We start from the raw sequence: 20,947 nt of genomic DNA, 5'->3' as shown, positions 1-20,947 counted from the left end.
AATAGCCTCCATTCGTAAGTGCAAGTTGTATGTCAATTGGGTGTTTGTAAACATGAGACTTGCCTGTATTCCAGAGAGGTTATTTATGTCTTTGGAAGGGGAGATGGTGCTGTCAGCACGTATAGATAGGTAGTTTCTGAAGTTACTGAATTTTATCTAGCAAAATGAGTTATATTTGTTTTCTGTTGTAAAAACTTTACAAATACTAATCATTTAAGGTAAATACTAATATCTCCATTTTATGATGGTGACGACATTAAGACGTAAAGAGGTTAAATGACTTGCCTGAAAGCATCCATCTAGCAAATAGTGACGCCTTGATTAAAACACAAGCAGTACTAATGATGTTTTGTATATTCTTGTAATAATGTGTATAATTTATGTCCTAAAGGTCGTTGTAAGTAGGAAAAATTAACAAATTCACATTAGATTTTATATTACATTAAGTATTTTTTATATTTATGCCATATATATAAATACAAATATTTTGTAAAATTTTGTAATGAATATTTCGTAAATAAAGATATGTTTAGTTAGAATTTCCCATTTTCCCTATGTATGTGTGGTGACATTTAGGATGCCCTGTATTATATTCATCGTCAAAGTGTTTGAAATTGTTGGCTAGGTGTAGAGTTCCTCAGTCCATGGCCATATGCACAGTAAACTTAACTCTTTACAGGACAGTAGATCCACTAGTGGTCTTATTAGCATCTTATCTAACCTGTGACTCTACCTCTTTGTTTGCTTATTAATTTGTTTAATTTGTTTTTAATGTAAAATAACTTCCCATTAAAAAGAAGTGAACCTGGGTTTGGTGAGGTGGCTTTCACCTATAATCCTAATCCTAGTACTCTGGGAGGCTGAGGCAGGTGGATTGCCTGAGCTCAGGAGTTCAGGACCAGCCTAAACAAGAGTGAGACCCTGTCTCTTATTTAAAAAAAAAAAAAAGGTAGCTAGGTACTGTGGCAGGCACCTGTAGTCCCAGCTTCTTGGGAGGTTACAGCAAGAGGATCGCTTGAGCCCAAGAGTTTGAAGTTGCTGTGAGCTGTGATGGAAGAACTCTACCAAGGGCGACAAAGTGAGATTCTGTCTCAAAAAAATAAATAAATAAAAAAGAAGAAGCTAGTATCAATTATTTGGTGTGTAATTTTTTTAGACATAGGTCTAAACAAATGAATAAATAATATGTATACTTATAAAATTACAGAGGTTTTTAAGATGTAAATAAAATTACACTACATCATTTTTGTGACTTGTTTTCACTTAAAGTGTGATAAGTGTGCATGTTGCTTCTATATCTTTTACTTTTTTTTCTTTTTTTGATTTTTGGCCGGGGCTGGGTTTGAACCCGCCACCTCCGGCATATGGGACCGGTGCCCTACCCCTTGAGCCACAGGCGCCACCCATATATCGTTTACTTTTTTACATGATGAATAGCTCATTATTTGTTTTACCTGTTTTTTTGTTTTGTTTTGAGACAGAATCTCAAGCTGTTGCCCTGGATAGAGTGCTGGAAGGTTATAGCTCACAGCAACCTCTAACTTGGGCTCAAGCGATCCTCTTGCCTCAGTTTTTATATTTTTAGTAGAGATGGGGTCTCGATTTTGCTCAGGCTAGTCCTGAACTCGTGAGCTCAAGCAGTCCACCCGCCTCAGCCTCCCAGATTGCTAGGATTACAGGAATGAGCCACTGAGCTCGGCCTTTTTTTTTTTTTGAGACAGAGTCTCACTTTGTCGCCCCCGGTAGAGTGCCATGACGTCACAGCCCACAGCAACCTCCAGCTTTTGGGCTAGGGCAATTCTCTTGCCTCAGCCTCCGAGTATCTGGGACTATAGGCGCCCGCCACAACGCCCAGCTATTTTTGTTGCAGTTGCCACTGCTGTTTTAGCTTGCCGAGGCTGGGTTTGAACCCATTACCCTTGGTATATGGGGCCGGCGCCCTATCCATTGAGCCACAGGTGCCGCACTTTTTTTTTTTTTTAAAGATAGGGTTTTACTGTGTTGCCCAGGCAGGAATGTAATGGTATCATCATAGCTCACTGCAACTTTAGACTCTTGGGCTCAAACAATTCTCCTGCCTCTGCCTTCTGAGTAGCTGAGACTATAGGCGTGAACCGTAACACCTGGATAATTTTTATGGTTTTTGTAGAGAGATCAATCCTTTGAGGTCAAACTCCTGACCTCAAAGGATTGTCCCATCTGGGCTTCCCAAAGTGCTAGAATTATAGGTATTGGGCACCATAACCTGGACCTTTTTTTTTTTTTAAGACAGGTTCTTGCTCTCTTACCCAAACTGGAGTGCAATTCCCTGTTTATAGTTCACTATAACCTCAAATTCTTAGGCTCAAAGCGATTGCCAGGCTAATTTTTTTTTTTTTTTTTTTTTTTTACTTTTTTATAGAGATGAAGACTTACCGTATTACCCAGGGCTGGTTTTGAACTCTTAGCCTCAAGTGAACTTCCCACCTAAGCCCTCCAGAGTGCTAGGACTGTAGGTGGGAGCCACCATGCCCAGCTTTTTTTTCCAGTTCTTGATCTTGGATATATATATATATATATTTTTTTTTTTTTGCAGTTTTTGGGCAGGGCTGGGTTTGAACCCACCAGCTCCGGTATATGGGGCTGGCGCCCTACTCACTGAGCCACAGGTGCCACCCTTGATCTTGGATATTATCAGTATTTTGCTATTATATGCAGTATTGCAGTTATGTTTGTTTGGGGAGGCAGCAGACCTACCTAGTGGCAGTAGTGGTTAAGAGCACAATACTCTTGGAGAATCTTCGAAATTGCAGAGGCAGTTTTTTTCACAAACTCATTTTGAGAATGTGGCTGTATGTTGTAGATTGAGAAAATGTACATGACAGTATTAATCACATCAACCTATCATTTTTCGGCTGGAATGGTAAAATTCTGTTTGATCAGAGATTAAATGTACATAATAGGGTGGAAGGAATGATTGCTAGCATTCTTTGTGTAACTTACTCAGCACCAGTGGTTTGGAGGACAAGAAATTGGAATGGTGCTGATGTGGAATCATTTTGTCCTCTATTATTTACATGAAATTCCAGGGTCTAACCTGCTTTGCTTTTTTAATCTTGGCAGATCACACTTCACAAATCCATTAAAAGGTTGGCGATTTGTAAAACTGAGGTACAGAAGTTGCTTGATTCTTTTCTGTATACTTGGAAAAGTCTTTATCAAAGGGGAGACCCCAGATACAAACCTAATTGCCTTCTGGGGGATGTCAGACTTTGCATAAGGCCTCAGGCTTTCTTAAATTTTTTTTTTTTTTGTAGAGACAGAGTCTCACTTTATGGCCCTCGGTAGAGTGCCATGGCATCAAACAGCTCACAGCAACCTCCAACTCCTGGGCTTCAGCGATTCTCTTGCCTCAGCCTCCCGAGCAGCTGGGACCACAGGTGCCCGCCACAATGCCCGGCTTTTTTTTGGTTGCAGTTCATCCGGGGCCTGGTTTGGGGCCAGGTTTGAACCCGCCACCCTCGGTATATGGGGCCGGCGCCTTACCCACTGAGCCACAGGCACCGCCCAGGCTTTCTTAAAGTTAAGTGGAGGGACAACCTTGCCCATGGTCAAGCATTTGACCTAGCTCATCTCCCTGCCAACTCTATGCGGCTAGGAAGCTGATGGTTATTATGAAAGAGTTGGTGAGGGGAGTTGGTGAGGGGAGTAGGAAAGCATTTCTCTCTTTTGCAAAATGTTTCCTTAACTGCCCCTCCCCTAATCACATAGAGGCCCAGTGGCAACAATCCTAAAAGTGAGTATAGATGAGATCATCACATGGGGTAGAGCAGATTTTATTTATTTAGAGACAGAGTCTCACTGTGTCACCCTAGGTAGAGTGCCATGGCATCACAGCTTACAGAAACCCAAACTCTTGGGCTTAAGAGATTCTCTTGCCTCAGTCTCCCAAGTAGCTGGGACTACACGCGCCTGCTGCAAAGCCTGGCTTTTTTTTTTTTTGTTGCAATTGTCATTGTTGTTTTAGCTGGCTCAGGCCAGCCTCCGTGTATGTGGCCAGCGCCCTACCCCCTGAGCTACGGGCACTGCTTAGAGCAGATTTTAGTAGCTAATGTTCAGTATTTTGTTAGTGCACTGTGCTTTACGGGGATTATCCTATTTAGTTCTTAAAACAATCTTAAGAATAATTAAGTACTCTAATTCTTACTTTACAAAAAAGTAAAGTGAGGCTCAGAGAAGGGAGGCAACTTGCCTGTAATTACATAGCTATGTGATAGAACTGGGAATTGTGATGTAGCCTGGTGCCTTCAACCAATTTTTTGGGACAGGGTGTTGGGATGCTCTGTCACTCAGCCTGGAGTCCAGTACCACAGTTATAGTTCACTGTGACCCTGAACTCTTGGGCTCAAGCAATCCTCCTGCCTCACCCTCCCTAGTAACTAGGACTACTTATTTAAGCCACTACACCTGGCTAGTACCTATTTTTTTTTTTGGTAGTGCTTACCTCCTAAAGTGCTGGAATTAAGGTGTGAGCCATTGTGCCCGGCCTTAACCACTATTTAGGTAATGCTAGCTGCTGATATATATAAGTGGGGAAAAAATGTGTTTTGTTTTGTGTTGTTGTTGTTAGTTGGTTTTTTTAGAGACAGAGTTTCACTTTGTCACCCTCGGTAGAGTGCTGTGGCGTCACAGCTCATAGCAACCTCCAGCTCTTAGGCTTAGGTGATTCTCTTGCCTCAGCCTATTGAGTAGCTGGGACTATAGGCGCCCGCCACAATGCCCGGCTATTTTTTTGTTGCAGTTTGGCCAGGGCTGGGGCAGGGGCTGGGTTCGAACCTGCCACCCTTGGTATATGGGGCCGGTGCCCTACTCACTGAGCCACAGGCGCCACCCTAAAAAAGTGGTTTTAAAAATGGGAGAATTATACTTTGCATTTGATTTTAAAAGAAAAGTTTATTTAGTTAATTTGGTAGTGTTGTTACAGGTAGACAGCCTTTATGCCTGGCATTCCTGCGAATATATCTTTATTTAAAAAGTTTTATTAGCTGGCAAGTGGTCTATCTCAACAAGCCCTACCATCTCAACCCTTGCCTCTTGGTGCCTCCTCAGTGCTTGTAGCTGAGAGTCCTGTGGGACCTGAAGCATTAAAAAAAGGGAAAAAAAGCTTTATTGTAACGTAACTCATATACCATATAATCCACTTATTTAAAGCGTACAATTCAGTGGTTTTTAGTCTGTACACAGCATTGTGCATCTATCACCATAATCAATTCTTTCCTAAAAGGAAATCTGTCATGTCCTGTTTCTGCCCCCTCTTCCTATCCCTTGGGACCACTAATGTACTTTCTTTCTCTGTATCTTTGCCTATTCTGGGCATTTCGGATGCAGTAAATGGATTCATACAATATGTAGTCTCTTGTGACTGGCCTCTTTCACTTAAGCATAATGTGGTCAAGCTTTTTTCATGTTGTGCTATGTATTAGTACCCCATTCTTTTCTTTCTTTTTTTTTTTTGAGACAGAGTCTCATAATGGAACCCTCGGTAGAGTACCATGGTGTCATAGCTCACAGCAACCTCAAATTCTTGGGCTTAAGCAGTTCTCTTGCCTCAGCCTCCCAAGTAGCTAGGACTACAGGCACCTGCCATAATACCTGGCTATTTTTTTGTTGTAGTTGTCATTGTTTGACAGTGACCCTGACAAGGTTCGAACCCACCAGCCCTGGTATATGTGGCTGGTGCCCTAACTGCTGAGCTACAGCTGTCAAGCCTACCCCATTCTTTTCATTGCTGAATAATATTCCATCACATGGATATACCACATTGTATTTATCCATTCTGCATACTTGTTAAAAGAAGAATTTTTTAAAATGATATTTGTGTTGGCCAATTTTTTATTGCCAAATCTTTGTTGTCAACTTCTGTTTTTTTTTTTTTTCTTGAGACAGTCTCGCTTTGTTGCCTGGTAGAGTGCTGTAGTGTCATAGCTCACAGCAACTTCAAACTCTTGGGCTCAGGTGATCCTCTTGCCTCACCTCCTGAGTAGCTGGGACTATAGGCGTGTAGGCAACTTCTGTTCTACCAGAAAGTCTTAATCACCTAGAACAGCGGCGCTGGGTGAAAAAGGAAATGGGTCATATCACTGTTGTTTGTAAATAAACTGTTTTATTAAAAAAGATTCCCCTGAATATTTGACACCTTTGATATATCTTAGTTTTGCTATGTGACCTTGAAAATTTTGTCCTTGTTCCCTTTCAGTTAACACACAGCACATTAAGATAAAGCAGTTATGTAAACAGGTGGTGTTACTGGCCTTAAAAAGAATATAAGCGTTTTCCTCCAACACTGTTAAGACAGTTATTAGAGTATTGGTAAAGAGTGTCCTTTGATTTAATGAGGTAAAAAGGATATTGGTTGTTAATGGTTTGTTAGGGTATGAGTTTAAGAAATGATGTCTTCTTAACAGTGTTCCTAGATGTAATATGCCTAATATTAAATAAGTTAGAATATAGGTAGGAATTTTTTTTTGTTTATTTTTATGTTTTACATTTTTAGACAAAGTAATCAAAATTCTCAGTATTCGGGCAGTTCTTTTAGAAATTTGTTAAGGAATTGTTATTGGAACTTCCACATTATAATGTAATGATTGGTACAACATTTTTGAGCTTATCTGTTTAACCTGTTCCCACCTAATGTGACATTGAGAGAAAATGCTAAAGGCGTGAGACGGGACCAGATGTATGAAGATTGGAATTAGGCAGATGTTCTCCTCCTAAAAGGTAGTATTTTAGTGACAATTTAAAGATGTATTCTATGTTATGGTTTGGCTTGACTTCTGCATTTTCACCATTCTACTTTATTCTATGGCAAAACAAAAACAAAAGCATTTAGAACAAACTTCCAGTGTTCTGTGGGAAAGCAATTTCAGGAAAGCTCAAGTAACTGTAATCTTTTCCCTCCCCTTTCCTCCTTCAACACATAAACACATTTAGAAATAATTTGGTACTTGAAGAGTTAGATGGGAAATGTTTTTTTCTAAAAGAGATTGATTAAGTGTGCGTCTGGTCCAGCTGCCTACAACTTGGACATAAATGTTGAATCATGAAAATTGATGTTTCTTTTCAATCAAGAGTCTGTGTGATGTGGCATAAAAGCATCAGTTTGGGAACCTGGCTCCACCACTTACCAGCTGTGTGACTTCAGACGTGTTTTTAAAATATCACTGAGCTTTACTTCCTCCATCAAAAACAAAAGAATTACCTTGCAAAATTATAAACATTAAATGTTTCTGCAAAGCATTTACCAGGAGCGTGGCACACAGGAAGCAGTCAGTACAGGTAGCAGTTGCTGATGGGGTTAATGACATGATTTGAGTCAAGCAAAAGCATTGAAGATTGTTGTCTTGCACTGTAGTTCTATATTACACAATTGTTTTGGAAAGTGAGGCAAAGGATGCAATTTCTGTGACTTACATACTAGTATGTAAAACTTACATACTAGTTTTACAAATTCAGTCTACTGTTTTTTTCATTCCGTGTTCTTATTTTTTTCCTTTGATAATCTGGAATGGCTGGCTTGATTCTAGAATGAGCCAATAAACTTGTCACTCAGATTGTTAAAATCTGGTAGATTCATCCTGTAGAGGAGCATTTTCCTTTAACATTATACCATTTTAAGTTTGTTTTGTTACCGTTTGGCCTGGCATTGTTCAGTTTTAGGGGGAATAAATCAAGTCTTGTGACTTTTTCATTCTGAGACAGGCTCTGTTGCAGCTAAAGTGCCTGTATTCAGGGATGCCCTGCCTTATTCTATAATGTGTACATATCATACAAGATTCTGATCAGAGTCCATCTTTTAGAAGCAGAAGCTGCTTTATTTATGATTTTAATTCATTGAGTTATGTAGAATCTGCATATTTGAAATATTTATCAGTCTGCTAGGGAATACTGTGATGTTATCTACTAAGTAAATATTTAAGCCTGCATCCCCCAAATCTACCTGTTACTTTATCTCAAACTGATTATGTTCACATATAGCCTTTTACATACCCCCACCCATACAGGGTGACCATGAAGTTTGTGTTCAATTTAAAATAGTTGTCCAAGGCTGGGTGTGGCAGCTCACACCTATAATCCTAGCACTCTGGGAGGCCAAGGCCTGTGAATTGCTTGAGCTCAGGAGTTTGAGACCTGCCCGAGCAAGAGTGAAACCCCATCTATAAAAATAGCCAGGCATTGTGGCAGGCACGTGTAGTCTCAGCTACTTGGGAGGCTGAGGAAAGGGAATCGCTTAAGCCCAAGAGTTTGAAGTTGCTGTGAGCTATGACACCATGGCAGTCTACCAAGGGTAACAAAGTGAGACTCTGTCTCAAAAGAATAGAATAGAATAGAATAGAATTCATTGATTTTAAATTGCAAGTGAACTTGATGGCCACCCTGTATATTAAGGTTTTAAAGGGGGCACCCCAGTGTGAAAACAGGTTATTTTCATTGATTCTTTTACTTTTTGAGATTCATGGACAAACTGTAATTATCCTGCCTAAAAAAAAAAAAAGATCTGGGCAAAGGCCAATTGCCCTGAAAGCATTACACTAGGATTAGACTTTTAAAGCAACTCGACAGAGATTTACAGTGGAATTTCAAAAGTTATCTTGGGGAAATCTGAAGAAAAAAACGTATTTCACTTGGACCTGTGTATTTTAGATGGTGCTGTGCAAGAGGGAAGACATACTTCTTCAGAAATGCTCATCCCAACTAGAGCCAACAGAAGTAAGACAAGCTTGTTTCAACCGTAAGGCTAGTACCATGTAGAATGTTAAAAAGATAACTATCAGCTGGGCCTGTAATCCCAGCACTTTGGGAGGTCCAGGTGGGATGATCCCCTTGAGGACAGGGGTTTGAGACCAGCCTGACCAACAGCGAAACCCCATTTTTACAAAAAATAGGAAAATTAGCCACATATAGTGGCATGTACTTGTAGTACCAGCTACTTGGGTGGCCGAGGCAGGAGGATTACCTGAGCCCAGGAGTTTGAGGTTGCTGTGAGCTATGATGACACTACTGCACTCTAGCCTAGGCAACAGAGCAACATACTATACTTAAAAAAAAAAAAAAAAAAGGCTCAGCACCTGCTGCTCAAGCGGCTAAGGCGCTAGCCACATACACCTGAGATGGTGGGTTCAAATCCAGTCCGGGCCTGCCAAACAACAACTGCAACCAAAAATAAATAAATAAATAAAAAGCTGGGCGTTGTGGCAGGCACCTGTAGTCCCAGCTACTTGGGAGGCCGAGGCAAGAGAACCGCTTAAGCCCAGGAGTTGGAGGTTGCTGTGAGCTGTGGTGCCACAGCACTCTACCCAGGGCGACAGCTTGAGGTGCTGTTTTAAAAAAAAAAAAAAAAGATAATTTTTTGAGCTAAGCTTTAACTGAGATGCTATTTTCATTATGACTATAGTTTATCTGTAGGATCCTGTAATTATAGTCTATGGTAGTGGTTAAGGTTGTGGACTCTAGAGTCCTGGCTGGTTGACTTACTAGGTGTCAAGAATATAATGTTCTTATGGGGATTAAGTGGGACAAGCCAGATGAGGTACTTAGGTAACATAGTGACTACTTGCATCATCATCATCACCACATTAGGAAAGCCCTTTTATTTTATAGTTTATTATATTGAAGAACCTTCAGCAATAGACATGAGAGAACACTTTTTACATATCAGGGGAGTGAGTTTGTTTTTTTAATGGAAGTACTTTGACTATGTTAATTACCAGAAACTTGTATCCTTACTCCCCATATAAAGTCACATAATGTGATATTTATCTGCATCACAATATTTTTAGTAGGTCTATAATCAAAAAAACTAGGATATTGAAAAAAGCCAGTGTGAAGTGAGGAGGCTAATAGAGACATGCATTTACACTTTATACCTTGATGCTACTTTGGATGTTAACATGTTGGCCAAGAAAACATTATTTGCTTTAATCTTGAGAACAATATAAAGGTAACACTAACATTTTGCACAATGCTTTGTAGTTTACAAAGTCTTTCCTTTGTATACTTTCTTATACGTCAAAGTATGGTATAGTATTCTCCCCATATTTATAGTGTAATGTTATCTTGAATTTATTAACTGAGCTAACTGAAGACCTGTATTAGAATCTTTCACCTATAATAGATTTGTAAGGCACCCAGAATAATTGCTGATCAGAATAACTTGGCTTATTTATTATAAATATGTCTGGATTACAATTCTGATATACTAATACTCAGAGTATATATTAGTGGGTAATTTGCCTTATTACCATTCATTTGTTTCCTCATTGATTTTCTTAATAATAGTTTCTAATTGATTTATGTTTTTATTAAGGGATAGTGGAATAATTAAGAACTGTATGGGGATCTTTCTTTCTTTTTCTTTTCATTTTTTTAATTGCATCTAAAATTTTATTTTTTATTAAATCATAGCTGTGTACATTAATGCAATCATGGGGTACAATGTGCTGGGTTTTTTTTTAATGTGCTGGTTTTATATGCAGTTTCAAATATTTTCATCAAACTGGTTAACACAGCCTTCACGGCATTTTCTTAGTTATTGTGTTAAGACATTTATATTCTACACCTAATAAATTTCACATGTACCCTTGTAAGATGCACCATAGGTATGGTCCCACCAATTACCCTCCCTCCACTCATCCTCCCACCCTTCCCTTTTCATTTATTTTTTTATTAAAGTCAGAGTCTTTCTGTGTTGCCCGGCTGGTCTCGAGCGCCTGGCCTCGGATGTTCCTTCTGCTTTGGCCTCCCAAAGTGCTGAGAATACAGGTGTAAATTACCATACTTGGCCCTTTTTCTTTTATTCTCCTTTTTATATTTTACAATACTTATTTTGGGGCTTGGGGCCTGTAGCTCAGCAGCTAGGGCACCAGCCACATACACTGGAGCTGTCTGGTTTGAATCCAGCCCGGGTCTGCCAAACAACAATGACAACTACAACCAAAAAATAAAAATAGCTGTGTGGTGTGGTGGGTGCCTGTAGTCCCAGCTACTTGGGAGGCTGAGGCAAGAGAATTACTTAAGCCCAAGAGTTTCAGGTTGCTGTGAGCTGTGGCGCCATGGCACTCTACTGAGGGTGACAAAGTGAGACTGTGTCTCAAAAAAACAAAAGTACTTATTTTGGGGGTTGATTATCATTTGAACTAGAACATTTGAAGTATATTTAGGTTTTTGGAATGGTAGTAATTTAGATTTGGTGTTTTATTTGAAGTGAAAATGTACTAGTAACAAAATAAATTGAAGAAATTGCCAGGGAACAATCTTGACATGCATCAAACTGGTAGGTCAAGTTTCATGGTGAGTTATTTTAACCTTACTGATCTACTGAAACTATTTCAGTTCAGAGAGTTTCTTAGTTCATTTGTACAAAGCCAACATAACACTGATGCCAAAACTTGGTGGAAAAACACTAAACTGATCTCTCAGGATAGATCTTTTCTTTAAATATAATAATGAGTATTTATTGCCTTTTACCCTTATCAAGTTCTGTGTGTGATATGCATTTTCTGTTTTGATCTTTACAGTAGGCCCATATGCTATGACAACTCGTTATCCCCATTTACAAATAAGGCACACCTTTATATTGAGGCATCTCAGAGAGGGTGAATGAAGGAATGAATGTTGCCTAGAAACACACAACTGTAAAGTGACAACACCTGCATTGAAATTGAGTATTTTTTCCCTTTTCTTCCCCTTTAATCTGTGCAAAAACAAAGTATGTTGAAATTGCGTATCTGACTTGAGGGAGCTCAAACTCTTAATAGACTGTGCTAGCATATAAGAGATAAAAAGAACCCAAAAGGAAAAAGAGAATGTGGAAAAATTTATTGGGTAAATTGTCTTTTATAGTGATTATACCTGGAATAAATGAGATTTTGACTCCAAATACATTTATATGTTAAAATTTTAAAAACCAGATTCATGTGCTGCACTTACATCAGAAAAACTGTGTTGGCGGCGCCTGTGGCTCAAGGAGTAGGGCGCTGGTCCCATATGCTGGAGGTGGCGGGTTCAAACCCAGCCCCAGCCAAAAACCACAAAAAAAAAAGAAAAACTGTGTTGTTTTAATAATTTAGACCAATGTATTAGGTAGTAGGTACTGCATAGACTTTTCTGCTTGGTTACTAAAACTACTTTTTATTTTCTCTTAAAATAAAGAATAGAAGGTGTTTACAGGGATTTTCAGTTACCAGAAATATTTTCTTTTGTGGATAATGAAGCTGTTTTAGTGGCAGATTTTTTTTAAGTATGCAGAGAATTTGGTAGTGAAGAATTCTTCACAGAAAACTTTGTGCTAGGACTTAGAGATATATTGCACAATCCTAGCTTGTTTATGTAATACATCAGTTCCTGAAATCAGTTAAAATGCTGTTTGGCTAGGCACAGTGGCATGTTCCTGTAGTCCCAGGTACTCTAGAAGCTAAGACAAAAGGATCACTTGAGCCCAGAAATTTGAGTCCAGCCTAGGCAATATATTGAGACCCTGCGTCAGTAAATAAATAAATAAATAAATAAAATCTTTCAAAAAAGTAAAGAAAAAGACTGGGTGCAGTGGCTCATGCCTGTAATCCTAGCACTCGGGGAGGCCAAGGTAGGGGATTGCTTGAGCTCAGGAGTTTGAGACCAGCCTGATAAAGAGCAAAACTCCATCTCTACTAAAAATAGAAAACACTAGCCCAGTATGATGGTTTGTATGCCTCTAGTCCCAGCTACTTGGGAGACTGAGGCAAGAGCATCACTTGAGCCCAAGAATTTGGCACTCTGTAAAAAAGTAAAGAAAAATAAAATGCACTTTAGATTTGGTAACAGCAGTAGCCACTGGGGAGATGTACTCTCTGGAAAGAGAACAATGGTATTATGCTCTTGAATGTACACATATGTGTGTATGTGTATTATTATTCCCAAAAGTAATTTTTTAAAATGTGCTGTGGAGACTTGATTAAAGGATTTCATAATTTTGTTAACTAGTCACCCCAATTTTTTGAGTTACACACCTAGATGTCCTATATCTAAAGAATTCCTTTAATTTTATTATGTTTTATATAAGGTAACAAATGAAACTGTAACAGTTTGATCTAGTCCCATCCTCTACGAGCCCTTGATTGCTTTGCTTTTTTTCTACCTCTGCTCCAGAACAGTGCTCAGAACTGAGACAAACGAGAGAAAAGTGAGTTTAACACATTTTGAAGTTCTATTTCTCTCATCAGATGGATCTCTTCTTTGTAAACTTACCGAAGTATAGGATAAATAATGTACAGTTTGACCAACTTTCATAACAGTTTGATCAGTTTTCATAAAGTGAACACACTTACCAGCTTTTGCTTTTAGTTGAAGCTAAATGTTGTTGCTAAGTGCAGATAATTAAGTTTGTTCATCAATTTTTCTGAAAAGAGTATCCCCATTAAAAATAAAACCAAAATGATGCCTGTCAGTTTCAGATTGTAGTAAACCAACTTTTAGGAGTGTTTATTTCTGTTTAAATCAAACATAGCAGGACTTTCATCATCAGTAAATTTTACTTATTGCTTACTATATCACATGTATTATAACAAGTGATTTATTATTTAATTCTTATAACAACTTTTAAAGATACTGTTATTATTTATCCCAGGCTGGAGTGCAGTGGTAGGATCATAGCTTACTGGAGCCTGGAATTCCGGTATTATTATTTTTATTTTGGATAGACAAAACTAAGGCTTAGAGAGGCTAGATAATTTGTCTGTGTTCAAGGACCCAAGCCTTTGTAGAGTCTGACCTTAAAAAAGAGCCTGAGCACTTACTGTTACACTCTATTTTCCTCATATGTATATATAATGCATTTGCTGCATGGTAAAATATTATCAGATTATGTCATGATAGAGTGAGGTGCTGGGTTTCTGTTTTTGTGTTTTTGCTTTTTTAAATCAAAGGTAAAGGAAGGTCTTTCAAGAGTAAGTCAGTCCTCAAAGCAGTGTCTTCATAGAACAAAGTGTTGAGGGCATAGGAATTTGTCTCAAAGGAGTGTTTTCATAGCAAGTGCAGTGTACAGTTTGTGTGTTTATTGGAGAGGCTTTGAAGTCAGAGGAGCTATTGAAGACTCTGGGAACAGCAAGGCCCCAGACTACTCTTGGTTATTTTTCTTGTCTTAATGTAAAGATATGGTATGGGCTACTTGAAAGTGTGCTCATTTTGTCCCAGTCTCAAAAAAGGAATATCTGCTTGGGGGAATTTTAAAGACACTGTTTTTAACTTTTTGTTTCAGGAAAATATTTGATATGTATTTCATTTTAAACTACTTCATAGAGGATCTTGGCAGGTTGTGTCACTATCACCATGTACCAGATTGAGCTCTGCTGTTACAGAAGCTTGACAAGTTATATCAAAGTTCTTGTGTTTTTTGATATCCAAAAACCTGTTGAATGATCCGTCGTTTCCTAAATATCTGCCTAGGACCTTGGGTTGTGTATATTGAAAGAACAAGCATGCCTGGTTAGTGGAGTAACATGTTGTGCTGTTTATATTGGTCATTTTCCTTCTCTTTTTAACTTGATGGCATTGCCACATACGTGATTAACCACAACAACTGGAAACTCTATAGTGGACAATGTTGAAATTTGGGGAACTATTTCTCTCCTGTTGAAACTTAATTTTATTTTCATTATTGCCGCTAAAAAATTTGCTAAAGTTTTGCTTTCAACACATGTCCTAAATATGCCTGTAATTAATAGAAAGGAAAAATTGGTGTATGTATTTTTCTCTATAGTTTAATTTGCTTCTAGAAATTCAGGCTTTGAAAAATTCTGATCTTTCACAGATTTTTAAGACCATATCTACCCTTTGTTATCCCCATGATTTGTGATTTATTTTATTTCTATTCAAAAAACAAAGGTGGAAATAATCTGCAAGTGCCAAGCAGCAGAGGATCTTCTTATACAAAAATTTAATTGTTTGCATTACTAGAATCCCAGATAATGGCACCAATAAAGTTGACTCAATTTAAGGAATGCAGTTTTGAATGTTGTAATTCTTTTTTTTTTTTTTTTTTGTAGAGACAGAGTTTCACTTTATAGTCTAGGTAGAGTGCCATGGCATCACACAGCTCACAGCAACCTCCAACTCCTGGACTTAAGCGATTCTCTTGCCTCAGCCTCCCAAGTAGCTAGGACTACAGGCGCCCGCCACAACACCCAGCTATTTTTTTGTTACAGTTTGGCCAAGGCCGGGTTTGAACCTGCCACCCTCGGTATATGGGGCCAGCACCTTACCGACTGAGCCACAGGTGCCGCCCCTGAATGTTGTAATTCTTAACAGCAGTGGTTCTGACTCTGGGTGCAAATTGGATAAAATATCAGACCATGGTTACAACCTGGTTATTCTGATTTATTTGATACCATATGGGATCAAATGTTGACCCTTTAAAATGTTTCCCAGTGTACAGCGAAGGTTCATAAGCACTGGTGGAATATAGTGAGGTTCCCTGATTCAAATAAAAGGTAGAAAATATGCTTAATTTAATTATTTACATGATAAAAGCTTTTTGAAGTATTTTGGAGAGTCATTATTTTTTTTAAAGAAGTATCCAGCTGGCTCTGCGCCTGTGGCTCAAGCAGCTCAGGCGCCAGCCACGTACACCTGAGCTGGCGGGTTCAAATCCAGCCTGGGCCCACCAAACAACAATAACGGCTGCAACCAAAAAATAGCTAGGCGTCGTGGAGGGTGCCTGTAGTCCCAGCTACTTGGGAGGCGGAGGCAGGAGACTCGCTTGAGCCCAGGAGTTGGAGGTTGCTGTGAGCTGTGACGCCACAGCACTCTACCCAGGGTGACAGCTTGAGGCTCTGTCTCAAAAAAAAAAAGAAGTAGTCAGCTAAATGGAATGCTAATGTTTTTGTTAGAGCATCGTAGGAGCATTGACACCTTCATTCTGTTAAAAGTAGGTAACAAATCTTATTGCTAACTGTTAGGAGTATGGGTATTTTATGAATATTTCTGAACTTTCTGAGGCTACTCTTTTAAATAAATCTTGGAAGCGATGTGGATGAAATGGTATAAAAAAAAATGAGATAGATACGGTTTGACGGTCTCCACCAAAGACCTGGAGTATAATGTCTGATCTTAATTCAGAAAGAATAACAAAGTTTATACAGAGGGAGTCGAAAAAAGGTATACACATTTTAAGAAAGAAAGAAAGAAAAAATGTGTTAAAATTGTAATACTCAGTACACACTGATAAAAGATGAACACAAGTCACGTTTGGGCACCTCTTATAATTGCAGAAGTCAAACATGACTTAAGTATTACAATTTATTTATTTTTTGTAGAGACAGAGTCTCACTGTACCGCCCTCAGGTAGAGTGCCGTGGCGTCACACGGCTCACAGCAACCTCTAACTCTTGGGCTTACGCGATTCTCTTGCCTCAGCCTCCCGAGTAGCTGGGACTACAGGCGTCCACCACAACGCCCGGCTATTTTTTTGTTGTTGCAGTTTGGCCGGGGCTGGGTCGGAACCCACCACCCTCGGCATATGGGGCCGGTGCCCTACTCACTGAGCCACAGGTGCCGCCCAAGTATTACAATTTTAATACAGTTCTTTCCTCCTTAAAATTTACATGCATATTTTGGGCATCTTCTGTATATCTTTTTCTCTAAACGCTAAAAAGGTTATTTAGGGGAGAGGGAATCAATTGTCAAATGATAGACTTACAGCTAAATTAAATTGAGTCCTATTATTGGTTGAATTGTGTATGCACAGGCACATGCGCACACATACCCCCATTTAATACTTTGAAGTCCTACCCCTCAGTACCTCAGAATGTGGCCTTATTTGGAAACAGAGTCACTACAGATATAGTTAGGTAAGATGAGGTCATACTGGTGTAAGGTGAGCCCTTATTCCTTTATGACTGATGTCCTTATAAAAAGGGAAAATTTAGACACAGACACAGGGAGAACTCATGAGAACATGAAGATGAGCCATCTGTAAGCCAAAGAGAGAGGCCTGGAATACTTCTTCCCTCGTAGTCCACACAAGGAACTAATTCTACCAATGCCTTGACCTCAGACTTTGAACATACAAAACTGGGACACATGAATTTCTGTTGCTTAAGAGACCTAGTTTTGTAGTACTTGGTTGTGTCAGCCATAGCAAACTAATACTAAGTCCCAATAATATTTTAACATTTGAATCTTAACCATGGCTTGTTTTTGTTTGAGCCAGAGTCTCACTGTTTTGCCCCAGACTAGAGTACCATAGTGTAAGCCTAGCTCACAGCAACCTCGACCTGGGCTCATGTGATCCTCCTGCCTTACTCTCTTGAGTAGATGAGAGTACAAGTGCCCACCACAACACCCAGCTCATTATTTCTATTTTTAGTAGGGATAGGGTGCTCAGGTTGGTCTCAAACTCCTGAGCTGCAAGCAGTCTCACATCTCAACCTGATTTTACCATGTCTTTATTTAGAAGTAGGGAAACTAGTTCTCTGTAAGGAGTTTTAGAATGTGTGGTTATGGACTTCATAGATTGCCGATAACTTGTACTTGAGCCAGTTGCTAGTCTTCAGTCGAGTTTAAGAGGCAGTTTATTATGAGCCAGATCCACAGAGAGTTTCTAGAATGTGCATCCTCCTTCCTTTTATGGTAATAGAGTGGAAGTCTTTCCATCACAATTAGTTTGCCATAGCAAACTAATAACAAGTCCCAATAATATTTTAACATTTGAATCTTAACCATGTCTTGTTAAGAGGTTGAGAGGTGTTTCCTAGGTATTTTGTATATATAGATTCCTAGGTTTCCTAGGTATTTTCTATATATAGATTCATATTATGAAGACTGAAAGTTGGTCTGTTTCTTATATATAGACGAAAACACCCTGGCGAAATAGGAGGTGAACAACTTCTAATTTATATCCCTATTTCAGTAGACTAGAAAAGAGTGGACTATGCTTTTCATGATAAAAGTTAAGTGCCTCAGAAGGAAAAGGGTGTATGACCAAGCTAGGAGTGATCTTGGAAAGTACCCTGCTAACCAAGACAAACTGGCTATGCAGATGAGAAAGTTTATCATAGATTCAAATTGGTGAAGCCATGGAAAAAATTATATAGAAAGTCATACCTTCACCCTCTGGTTTTCTTAACAGTGCCAAGTAAATATGGTAATAAAACAAAACTGCTGTGTGTAAGGCTAACTGTAATAGCGTACAGGTAAAGAGCCCAGACCTTAGATTCAGTTCAAGTTAGAGTTCTACCACTTGCTAACTATATAACTTGACAGTAGATTACTTCCCTTCCCCTGGCTTCCATTTTCCTGTGTGTAAAATAGTTCAGCATATCTCCATGACAGGATTTTGTGGAGATTAAATTGAGGGGTAGTCTATGTAAAGCAATGAGCAAAATGCCTGGTCATATTGAGTGCTAATAAATGTTAATAGCAATAGGAAAGTCAGCAGCTGTGTGGCTGTGCATTCTATTCCTTCTCCCCATTTGACGCCTAAGAATGAATAATCCCTTCTCTTGTTATGTCATAAGCTCAGACTGTTTGGGGAATCCGTGACTGTAAAATACATCTTAACAAAACCCAGAAGGGTCCTTAGGATCATCTGGTGCTCTTCCTTTATTAAAAGGTAAGGAAAATGAAGTCATGATGTCAGAGTTGGAGAAGGCCCTAGGTCTCCTGGTTCACAATTTTTAAAATATCTGTTGCTGCCTTCTAAGTCATGGATCCATGTGTCCCTTTTCAGTCATGATTAAGTTTTTGCTTCAAAGGAAAATTATTTTTCTATTTTATTAAGAAATTTTTTTGATAGTTTAAAAATTAAATTGACTAAAACTAAAATGATTGTTTAAAGCAGATTAGAATGTGCTTGGTTGTATATACATTGTTATTGAACAAAGAAAATGGTAACAATGGTTGTCTCTGAAAGGGCACTGAAGTAGAAGTGGCATGGATTGTAGTGGTGTCTGACAAAGTGTTCCTGAGACCTGTGAATTCTGGGGAATAGAGTAGTCACAGGTTAGTAAAATAGGACAAGGAAGAAAGTAGTAATATGTTTTCATAGTTAATTGAAACTTATGAACTATATACATTTAAAATTTTGGTGATATCCCTTATAATGTTCTCTATCTTACTATACTCTACCCAAATTACAGGAGCCAAATAGATTTGAATAGGGAGGAATATTTTGGTTTCCTTTGGGCAAGGACTGCTCCTGTAAACTGTGCTTTACATGTTTCCATCTTTGACTTAGTGGGCGACCTTGGTTAAGTTTCTTTCTTTTTTTTTTTTGTAGAGACAGAGTCTCATTATACCGCCCTCGGTAGAGTGCGTGGCGTCACACAGCTCACAGCAACCTCTAACTCTCGGGCTTACACGATTCTCTTGCCTCAGCCTCCCGAGCAGCTGGGACTACAGGCGCCGGCCACAACGCCCGGCTATTTTTTTTTTTGTTACAGTTTGGCCGGGGCTGGGTTTGAACCCGCCACCCTCGGCATATGGGGCTGGCGCCCTACTCACTGAGCCACAGGCGCCGCCCAAGTTTCTTGATTCCTCATCGTAATATTAGTGGATGGAGAGATGAGCACTATTCTTACCTTGTGCATAGGGTTGTTGCAGCATAAAATGAAGTCATGTGACAGAAGGATAGGAGCTCAGCTTGAGCTATTAGAAGTGTTTTAATAAGAGCATCATCATGCTAGGTTGGATTGCATGTACACTAGTCACTTCCCAAAGAGGGAAAGGAAAAGCCAAATGACTTTGCCTTGGACATTTTTATATGTGTGTGTGTGTGTTATATATATATATATAACACACACACACATATATATGTATATATACACACACAAACACACATATATATTTACATTATACATATAAAAATGTAAGTATATTTTATATGTAAATATAAATATATAAATTTATATATGTAAATATATGTATACATGTATTATATATGTTTATATATATCGTCTGTGTGGAGTGTGTGTGTTATAGTATAATTTTATTTCTGTTTTTTTTTTTTTTTTTTGTAGAGACTAGAGTCTCACCTTATCGCCCTCGGTAGAGTGCCGTGGCGTCACACAGCTCACAGCAACCTCCAAATCCTTGGGCTTAGGCGATTCTCTTGCCTCAGCCTCCCGAGTAGCTGGGACTACAGGTGCCCGCCACAACGCCCGGCTATTTTTTTGTTGCAGTTTGGCCGGGGCTGGGTTTGAACCCGCCACCCTCAGCATATGGGGCCGGCGCCCTACCCGCTGAGCCACAGGCGCCGCCCTTTATTTCTGTTTTTAAGAGATAGTGGTCTTGCCATGTTGCCCAGGCTGGAGTGCAGTGACCATTTACAGATGTGCTCATACCTCACTACAGCTTCAAATTCCTGGCCTCAAGTGATCCTCCCTCTTTAGCTTCCTAAGTAGCTGGGACTACAGATGTGCACTGCCACACCCTGCTTCTATAGTATGATTTTTGACCTTCCTAGTTTTCACAAGTTTTAAAACTTGTTTTATGATTTGAAGAGCCCCAGTTACTTTTGGCTAACTTCCTCCTTTCTGAAACAGGAACAAATGTTTTTGAAATAAAACGATCTAAATATGTTTTAGGGTCATTACCTATAAATTTCAGAATATAGCATAGTGTTCATGAAAGCAAAGATAGTATCTATTTAGGACTTATGATATGTGTTTAATTTAGGCAATTAAATTCTTTTGATAAAAGTAATATCTCAATTCTATAAACATTAATTTTTAAATATTGAAGCTGCTGAGCTGAGAAACCATAAATAATAATTTCTATACAACGCACTTAAGGAAAATAGAAAAGTTGCTTGCTGGGTGATTGGCTTGCATCTGTGGTCCCAACTACTTGGGAAGCTGAGGCAGAAAGATCACCTTAGGCCGAGGAGTTCAAGAATATTGTTCACTGTGATCGCACCAATGAATAGCCACTCCACTCC

At 39.0% G+C, this 20,947-nt stretch overlaps 2 protein-coding genes across 5 annotated transcripts in view; one reads left to right on the top strand and one right to left on the bottom strand.

Moving 5' to 3' along the window:
* Positions 1–20,947, bottom strand: part of CNMD (chondromodulin) — a 308,020-nt gene that overhangs the window by 153,434 nt on the left and 133,639 nt on the right. The gene's annotated exons all lie outside the window — the stretch shown is intronic.
* Positions 1–20,947, top strand: part of ELF1 (E74 like ETS transcription factor 1) — a 126,564-nt gene that overhangs the window by 76,073 nt on the left and 29,544 nt on the right. Inside the window, exon 1 of one of the 4 annotated variants that reach the window (XM_053563797.1) lies at positions 3,319–3,419. The exons of the other annotated variants lie outside the window; for them this stretch is intronic. The gene's annotated coding sequence lies outside the window, so the exon portion shown is untranslated. Of the gene's footprint in view, positions 1–3,318; positions 3,420–20,947 lie in introns of those variants that run through there. 4 annotated transcript variants of the gene reach the window in all.

Source organism: Nycticebus coucang, chromosome 15 (assembly GCF_027406575.1).
Source record: "Nycticebus coucang isolate mNycCou1 chromosome 15, mNycCou1.pri, whole genome shotgun sequence".
Classification (NCBI taxonomy): domain Eukaryota; kingdom Metazoa; phylum Chordata; class Mammalia; order Primates; family Lorisidae; genus Nycticebus; species Nycticebus coucang.
The sequence above is the reverse complement of the archived record's forward strand: the minus strand, read 5'-3'. Positions and strand labels throughout refer to the sequence as shown.